The sequence below is a fragment of the Suricata suricatta genome, chromosome 4 (assembly GCF_006229205.1).
Source record: "Suricata suricatta isolate VVHF042 chromosome 4, meerkat_22Aug2017_6uvM2_HiC, whole genome shotgun sequence".
Classification (NCBI taxonomy): Eukaryota; Metazoa; Chordata; class Mammalia; order Carnivora; family Herpestidae; genus Suricata; species Suricata suricatta.
Genome location: NC_043703.1, coordinates 85,307,192 through 85,316,474, shown reverse-complemented (window position 1 = coordinate 85,316,474; position 9,283 = coordinate 85,307,192). Strand labels below are relative to the sequence as shown.

Genomic DNA, 9,283 nt, shown 5'->3' with positions numbered 1-9,283 from the left:
TGAAGAGCTAAGCACCATCAGAGAAGGAAAGGGAGATTTAGAAGGAATAAGAAAGTCCTATGTCATTGTTGGAGATCCTGGATCCTTCTGTGCTTGAATTCCCTTGGAATGCTCAAGTTCAGGAGTTCACTCTGCCTGATTTCTGCATACGTTGGGTTTCTGTGTCTTGCAGTTGAAAGAAATCTGACACACAGAATCCTCCTCCATAGTTCAGTCTTCCCCATTAGACTTTTTTTCTGATCAATACCAACCATAAACAATACAGATTTTCCTCCAGGATAATGTTCTGAGCTTCTCCCTTTGTAAAAGAGATAAAAGAAACATTAAATTTGGGGCTTCTGATGGTCATGGAGGGGGGCACTTGTCGGGAGAAGCACTGGGTGTTATATGGAAACCAATTTGACAATAAACTATTATAAAAAAATGAAACAGAACTAACTTAGTTACAGGGGAAAAATTGGGGGCTTCTATAATGAGGATGGTTTAAATTTTAATGGTTTAAATTGTAATGGTATAATTGTAAAATAACTTAATGGCTCAGAAGCAACTTTTAATGTATCTCTTTGGTGGAACCTAGCCTAGCCAAATAAATGCTTTTAATAATCAGTAAATAAAATAATAAAATAAAATTCAAAGTTGAACCAAGTTGTACCCCTCCCTCACCACCCCTTCCCTTCACAAATCTTGGGAATAAATAAATGAATGAGAGCTGATCCCTGTTTCCAATGGAACAGCTTGGAGTAGACTGGAAATTTGCCAATGCCTGTCTTCTGGGAATCGATGGGCTGGTGAGGGAGAGTGGGAAATGGCACATTTGGGTTGTTGAAATGATGCTTCAAATCACAACCGCTTTCTCCAACACAGAAATGGAGGCTGAGCACAAGCACACGTTGGTGTCAGGGATGATTGTCACAATGTGTCTTTCCATCGTCATCTGTCCTGGAGTAAAGTGTTCAGACCATCTCTGTACTGACTGGGACAACTGGGGACGCTTAAAAGTTTCACATCCAAATAAAAAGAAGTCTCTCTCTCCCTCCCCCCTCCCCCCCCTCCCTCCCCCTCCCTCTCCCCCCCCCCTCTCTCTCTCTCTCTCTCTCTCTCTCTTTCTTTGTTTCCCCAATAGCTAGTTTAAAGAGTCCTAAAGGGGAGAAGAATATACCATCCCCCAAAGTGCAATTTGGGCATATTGATTATCTTGAACTAAAGATACTTGGGAAATAGCCAGTTCAGGAAGGACACCCTGACCTTCCTTTGTCTCCCTGAAAGCAAGAAATACCTTCCCATGTGAAAAGTACCCTCTCTGTACAAGGAGGGTAGAAGGATCCTCCTCACCAGAGATCAGGGATTTAAGGCTGAGAAGGCCGCATAGACAAAATTTACTTCTTCACTTCTTTAATGCTCCACACCCAAACCCCTTTGTCTTGTGAGTTCATCACAGATTTACTATTTATCTAAAAGGTATATAAGCCATTTGCTTCGATCACTTCTTTGGGTCCCATATTTTTATGGGGCTCCTGCACATATGAAATTAAATTTCTCCTGTTAATCTGTCTTATATCAATGTAATTATTAGATCAGCCAGAGAACTTAGAAGGGAAGGACAGAAGCATTTTCTGTCCCTATGCTGCTTAAATCACTCCACAGAGATGGTTTAAACATGGCGTCATGCACACCAGCTTTCCACGAGGCCAGTTCTTGATTGTGGTGGTGGCTTGGGATGTTGGGTTTTGGCTTTGGTTGTTTGAAAGAAGGGAGCCTTTGGGAGTGGCCTTCTCGGACACTTGCACGAATTGTGCCTTTTATTTTAACTAGAATCATGAACTAGAATTATTGGCATGTAGTCTAGTCTTTCTTTCTCCTTCCTTCCTCTCCCTGCCCTCTCTCATTCACTCTTTCTTTCTTTCTTTCTTTCTTTCTTTCTTTCTTTCTTTCTTTCTTTCTTTCTTTCTTTCTTTTTCTTCCTTTCTTTCTGTCTTTTTCTTCCTTTCTTTCTTTCTTTCTTTCTTTCTTTCTTTCTTTCTTTCTTTCTTTCTTTCTTTCTTTCTTTCTCACTTTGTTTGATATTGTTGCCTAAGACACATAGAATAGACTGTAAACACATAAAAATTCTACTGATAATATGCACTTGTTTGTCCTGACCAGAGAGCCCTGATTTGCTTATCAACTTACCACCATTACCATGTGTGAATTCACATGTAAGGAGGTAAGCTTGTTTACTCCTGATTGTTCCTGAACAAGAGAGTTGATTTTTTTCCAGCGGTTATAAACCACTGGGCTCACTAGAAAGATGCTTCCCTTTTAACAAAGGAAAACAAAAAATAAAGCCGGCAAGCAAAGGTCGTGGAAAAGAAAGGAGAATCATGAGGTACCCCTTTGCGGGGAGTTCAGAGGAAACCGTTGAAGATCAGAAAGGTCAGAAAGAGATTTGGATCATTGATGCTAGAGATAAGCAGAAGGGCAGAGGCCACGGAGTACCTTGAACTATAAAACAAGAAAATTTAGTGCGGGCCACTGTCACGAGTCCACTGTGACTTAGAGAACTCAAAAGAGGACCGACCTATAAGGACTTTCAAAAGTTTCTGTATTTTAAGTTTCTTTGGTGCCCATTTTCAAGCAGACTGTTCGAATCTGACTGAAGAGCAAAACATCCTTAGTAATGGAACCAAGTTGTGTTTTAAAGGTATTTGGAGTTGAGATCAACAAACTTGTTTAAAGCCTAAGGACTGAAGAGCTGTAGAATGTACGGCCCCAAATGTGCTTCTTGGCCACATGGATTATTTTGAGCTGATTATTTTTAAGAAATGAGAGAAGGCCTGAACACCATAGAAGTCACCCTTTTGTAAGGAATATTCATTTTGTTAAGGGGTCTCTCTATTTGTAGGTTTCCCAATCTGTACTAGGAAGAGACAGATGATTCTAAACCACCAGGAAACACTCATTAGTGGAGGACACACCCTATTTAAGTCTGCATAGCAACCTGCTTTTGTTTACTGTGCTTTTTCTCATAACCTTTCATAACTTCTTGCCCCTCCCCCAGCCCCCAACATCTTTCTTTTGTCTTTAGTTGGAGACAGTATTTAAGGTGGTGGCTTGGGCCACTTCAAGGGGTCTTACTCAGTTTCTGGTATCTTCTGTGTATACAAGAGGTATATATGTTACCAAACTTCTGTGTGTTTTTCTGCATTGGCTGGATTCCAGAAATTTGATATGTGATATTCTTCTGGTTAAGATTTTATTAATTTGGGGATATTTGAATTTTCATTTTCATTTTGACCAATATGGCTGCCTTTGCATGTAACCTTGTTAATTATCTCTAGCTTCATTGCATCCTGGCCAGAGCATTTGTTAATATACTGCTAAATAATCTCTTAACACTTGTAATTCCACGGGCATTAGAAGCACGATCATAATTTTTCTCTGACTACTTTAGTGCCTGGTTTGCACATTCCCAAATCACTTTGCCCACAATTGTTAAGTCTACAGTACCAGGTCCAGTCAAAGATCACTGGATCACAGGTCAAAGTTCGGTTAGCCTACCTTTTGCCAGAGGGCAAATGTGAAGGGGACCCTCACCTTTAATGTCTGTTACCCATGCCTCCCACTGCTCAGGGACTGGTAAGTGTGCCGTCACCACTGGGGCATGAAAGGATGAAGGTTTGGGCTACAGAAAACCAGTATTTTGAGGTCTGTGGTAAGTACCAGGTGGCTGTGATGGCCGGCTGGTGGAAGACACAGGGATAGCCTTGCAGGGAGGCGAGGTTCCACCCACACTAACAAAGCCGCCCCGGCAAAACGCGTCCAGACGTCCTGGCAGAGGTGTGATCATTGCCCTGGCAACTCCAGTGGACGCTGCCTCAGGTGTCCTTGTCACACATGCCGTTCTGTACCCGGGCCACCATGTGCTCTGGTCTCTTTGGCCATAACTCATTCTCCCAAATGGGGTCACACTTTCTCCCCCAAGAAGGTCCAATCCCTCTTCCTCTTTTCCTGGGTCCTACTCTTCTAAGGGAGGACACTGTCAGTGAGTGAAAGGTGATATGACTTTCTAAATGACTACGGTCTCCCACGGAATCCCAAGTGATTTCTTGTCCTCACCTGCCTTAGGACCTGGTGGGAATGTCTCCCAGTTAAGAACATTATTCCTCGCACACATACCCAAGTTTAACTTCTGGTTGGGTGTCCACTTATCACATAAGAAAAAAGAAGTATCGGGGCGCCTGGGTGGCTCAGTCAGTTGAGCCTCCGACTTTGGTTCAGGTCATGATCTTGCCATTCCTGAGTTCGAGCTCTGTGCTGACCCACTCAGAGCCTGGAGCCTGTTTCAGATTCTGTGTCTCCCTCTCTCTCTGTCCTTCCCTTCCTCTCACTCTCTCTCCCTCCCTCTCCCTCTCTCACAAAAATAAACAAACATTAAGAAACTTAAAAAAAAAGAAGTATCCTCTGAATTTCTATTTTCTCTCTTCTAAAAATTCCACGTTTATGTCTTCAAGCTTCTAACTAGGCCATAACTAGTTGCTTTGCTATTACTCTAATATCCCTCCATATTGTCTGTTACTTCTTAATCATTTTCCCCCTAAAATTTATATTGTTGCGCAAAGCTAATATGCATTGCCTCTGAAAAAGTATCCAAAATCCGTGAGAAGGATGTGACCTGCATCTAAAAAAGCCAATGCCTCATTTTGGTAACCTAGGCTCTTTCTAGGGTGACCCCATTTTACCTTGTTTTGTTCAAAAGCCCACCGTTGATCATTAGTTCTATACCTTGTTCTAGCAATAGAAGGAGCATGGGGGACCCAGTGCCGATCTCAACCTGGTCACATAGCATCTGGGTAACTTTAAAAACACCATTTAGCCTTTGTTAGGATAGAATGGAGCCTACCTGTGACACGTGTCTGGGGATGAATACAGGAGCCTGGAACGCGGCAGGGCCGGCATGCTGTGGCTGCTCCTGGTGGTGTTACCAGCCAGGCTGCTCTCCTCCTAATTTTTTTTTTAAATTTTTATTTATTTTTTGAGACAGAGAGAGACAGAGCATGAGTGGGGAGGGGCAGAGACAGAGGGAGATACAGTATCGGAAGCAGTTCCAGGCTCTGAGCTGTCAGCACAGAGCCCCATGTGGGGCTCGACCCCACAAACTTCAGATCCTGACCTGAGCTGAAGCCGGAGGCTTCACGGACTGAGCCCCCCAGGCGCCCTAACCTGCTCTCCTCCTAATAGGCAGACCGTGGTTGCGTTCTCCAGTCCTCTTCAAGGTCCCTCTCTTGGAAGGTTTCCTCCCCTTCCCTGGTCTCCTGGGAAACAAGGAGTCTCCCCTTGAAGTGGGAGGGGGGGGTCTGTGTGTGTCTGTGTGTGATTGCGCCCTACGAGACAGTTTTTTGCTGTCACAACAGGGGGATTTGGGCAGCTTCTGGCAGAGTAGGGGCCAGAGACGCCGCTGCCCCCGCTGCAGGCCACAGGACAGCGCCCTCCAACCAAGAATCGCTGGACCACCCCAGAAGCGTCCTCCTGGTGCCGTCACCTAAGGATCGGATGTGCCCAAGCAGATCCTAACTCTTCAAAAGCAGGAACACATCGTCTGCTGGATGAAGACGGTCCGCCGTGTCCCGACACTGTAGGCGGCCTCTTCCTTTAATGGCCCCTTAAGGGGAATGGCTTCCGGGAACGCGGCTGCTGTGGGTCTTCCTGGGCTCAGCGTGCGGGAGGTGGAGTCTAGCCCACTGGGCGAGGTATGAACCCTCTCCCTGGGGTCCCAGGCTGGGCCGGTGCCACCCAGGGCAGCCACGGGGAGGGGCGCCCGTGTGCGAAGTTGCCCTTTGATTGATCAACGCTCAAGAGAGAAACTCCTCGCGGCGCCTGGGTGGCTCAGTCGGTGGCCTACTTCGGCTCAGGTGATGCATGATCTCACGGCTCAGGGTTCGAGCCCCGCGTCAGGCTCTGTTCTGACAGCTAGCTCAGAGCCTGGAGCCTGCTTCTGATTCTGTGTCTCCCCCTCTCTCTCTCTCTCACCCTCCCCTGCTCGCGCTGTCTCTCTCTGTTTCTCTTTCTCTCTCTCTCTCTCTCTCTCACACACACACACATACACACACACACACACACACACACACACACACACACACACACACACAGACAAGAAAGAAACTTCATCTCACCGGTGGGGGTGGTGCGGTGGATTTAGTGAGAGGCAGCTCAGACTCTCAAAACCACAAGCCGGGTCTCTCCTGAGAGCAGTAAATAACAAAGGGAAAAAAACACCTTTTCTTTCCTTTCTGAGAACGTTTCCTTTCTCAGAAGAAAAGGGTGCTGCAATCACTTTTTCTTGTAAAGTGGTAACTGGGAGCAGCCCTTGGTCGCAATTGCTAATTCAGCGGGAAAGATGCGCATCTTAGGCACGTTCCTGAGCATCTCCTGCCCACCGCTAGCAGGCACACACACGCACACAGCTCTCCTCTGTGTGCTCACACCTGCAGCAATGACGGGCCGCAGGGTCTGCGCTTCTCACACGTGGGCCAAATGTAATAGAAAATAAAGACAAAATCCAAGATCTCACTCACTGAAGATTCTACAAAATTTTCTCCTCCTTGGAAGGGTTTTCATCTGCAAGTGCACGGCTTTTCCCCCCAACCAAGAAACGGTTACTTCTACCATCAGGGTTGATTTTTGTTTAAAAAGAATTTTTTGTGTCTTTTTTCCTTCACATCGACACAAATTTATTTGTTGGAGCTTTTGTAAAAATACCTTTTCTTTATAAAAAAATTAATTCACTCACAGTTTATCTGTAGCAGTTTATCTGTATGTTCCTTTCCTCCCTTTCCTCTAAGGATAGACTTTAAAGGGGCGCCTGGGTGGCTCAGTAGCTTAAGTATCCGACTTCGGCTCAGGTCATGATCTCATGGCTCCTGAGTTCGAGCCCTGCATCTGGCTCTGTGCTGACAGCTTGGAGTCTGGAGCCTGCTTTGGATTCTGTGTCTCCCTCTGTCTCTGCTGTTCCCCCACTCATCCTCTCTCTCTCTCTCAAAAATAAATAAACATATATATATTTTTTAAAGGATAGACTTAAAAAGTACAAATTTTGGGGCATCTGGGTGGCTCAGTTGGTTAAGTGTATGATTCTTAAGTTTCAGCTCAAAAAAAATCTTAAAATAATTTAAAAAATACAAATTTATGATGACCAAATGGTGATGAGCCAGTGTCCTGGGGAGGTCTTCTCCACACAACTGCAGAAGGAGCAGCATTCCTTCTTCTCTATGTTCTCAGAGTCTGCAGACATGGATGAAGTTTCTAATATAAACACCTAGGGACACCACTTCTCTTAGCCATAATTCACTGCAAAATGATTATCATTTCATTTCCCATCTAAAAGCATGCTTTTCCTTGTCTTTGTCTTTTGGATACATTTTCATTTTTGTTCCACCGAGGGGCCAACTTGAACAACTTCCACACCTTCTCTGGCCCTTTGTTTCCCCAAACGTGGAACCTGAGGTTTGGACTCCGTTAGTGGTTCTCCAACCTTGCTGCACAGAAGGGTCGCCTGTGGAGCTTAACAGACACACAATGCCCCAGCCCGGTCCCCGTGATTCCGGGGCAGACAGGTATGAGACCCTCAGTGCGGATCGCCTCTTAGATCACACTCAGTTTCAAACGTCTGTGATCTGAAACACCCATTTCGGTGAGGCTGGTGGAACTGGCAAGTCACTGGTCTCCAACGGTAAGATTAGCTTGGCATGGTCCTTCCAGTTCAGATATCAGAAGTCATGAAATTATACCTGACCGGCAATCCAGTGCTTCTCTTTCTCTTAAAAAAACTTTTTTTAAGGTCTTTATTTTATTTTTAGAGAGAGACAGAGAGTAAGCGGGGGCGGGGGGGGGGGCAGAGAGAGAGGGAGACACAGAGTCCGAAGCAGGCTCCAGGCTCTGAGCTGTCAGCACAGAGCCAACGCGGGGCTCAAACCCACGAACTGTGAGATCTGACCTGAGCCGAAGCCGGATGCTTAACCGACTGAGCCACCCAGGTGCCCCAGTGCTTCTCTTTCTAAGGCATTCATTCCTGTACAAAAATTTTAACATTTGTTTATTATCGAGAGACAGAGAGACAGAGCATGAGTCAGGGAGGGGCAGAGAGAGAGGGAGACACAGAATCTGAAGCAGGCTCCAGGCTCTGAGCTGTCAGCACGCAGGGCTCAAACCCATGAACCATGAGATCATAACCTGAGCTGAAGGCGGACGCTTAAGCCACTGAACCACTCAGGCGCCCCTAAGGCATTTATTCTTAAGCGAAAGTTTCAGTTGTATCAGAGAGTTACAAGGATGCTGACTGCCGTATTACATAAAATAGAGACAAATTGAAAATCTACCTGTTTGGGGAATGTTTAAATAAATTATGGAACAATGACCCAGTGGAATACTATGCAGACATTAAAAATATTAACTCCATAGAAATCATTTTATATCCTCAGAAACTACTCATGATAGGGGTGCCAGGGTGGTTCAGTTGGTTAAGCATCCAACTTTGGTTCGGGTCATGATCCCACAGTTCATGTGGGTCTGAGCCTCACCCGTACTGTGCTCTGAGCTGATGGCTCAGAGCCTAGAACTTGCTTCAGCTTCTATGTCTCCCTCTCTCTCTGCCCCTCCTGCTCTTGTTCTCTGTCTCTGTCTCTCTGTCTCAAAAAAATTTAAAAATTTTAAAAAAATTAAATAAAGAAAGTACTCATGATATACCAAATAAAGTAGTAGGTAATATATAAATTTTATTTTTGGTAAATCATCAATATATGATAACATCTATAAGGTTATAGAGCAAAATGGTGATAATGGTTATCTCTGACTGGAGGGATTGGGAGTAATTTTTTGGTTTCCTTTTACTTATCTGTGTTTTTCTAATTTATCTAGGGCTATTTTGTACTGTTGTTTCCATTTAGACAGCTATTTTAAAATCATTCTCTAAGCTGGCTCCTTCAAGATATACGTGTTTGCTCCTTAAACTCTGCTCTATCCGTTTTTTTCCAGATTGTAACACCTTAGTGCTTAGTGACAAGTTCAGGTCTGCCAGGAATAATACTAAACTCAAAATAGCAAGCATGCGTGGTCTCCACTCTGGGTTTTCTGTCAGGTCGCCCAATAACAAGTGGGGGACATAGATTTCCAATCAAAAGCACAGTCCAAGCCAGAGTGACATAGTCCTCAATACATGTGTAACCAGGACGTGGACTAAAGAGGAAGTCCCAATTTGGGGGATGCACAGAGCCTTCCCAGACAAGGAGAGTTGGAGACTGAGGCTTTCCCC

At 44.9% G+C, this 9,283-nt stretch overlaps 1 long non-coding RNA gene across 1 annotated transcript; it reads right to left on the bottom strand.

Annotated features, from left to right (window-relative positions):
- Nucleotides 1-6,402, bottom strand: LOC115288962. The gene is made up of 3 exons (XR_003907300.1): nt 6,150-6,402; nt 4,880-4,980; nt 1-298 (listed from the first exon to the last, which is right to left on the bottom strand). It is a non-coding gene; the product is annotated as an uncharacterized LOC115288962 (long non-coding RNA).
- Between the last annotated feature and the right edge of the window lie 2,881 nt (nt 6,403-9,283).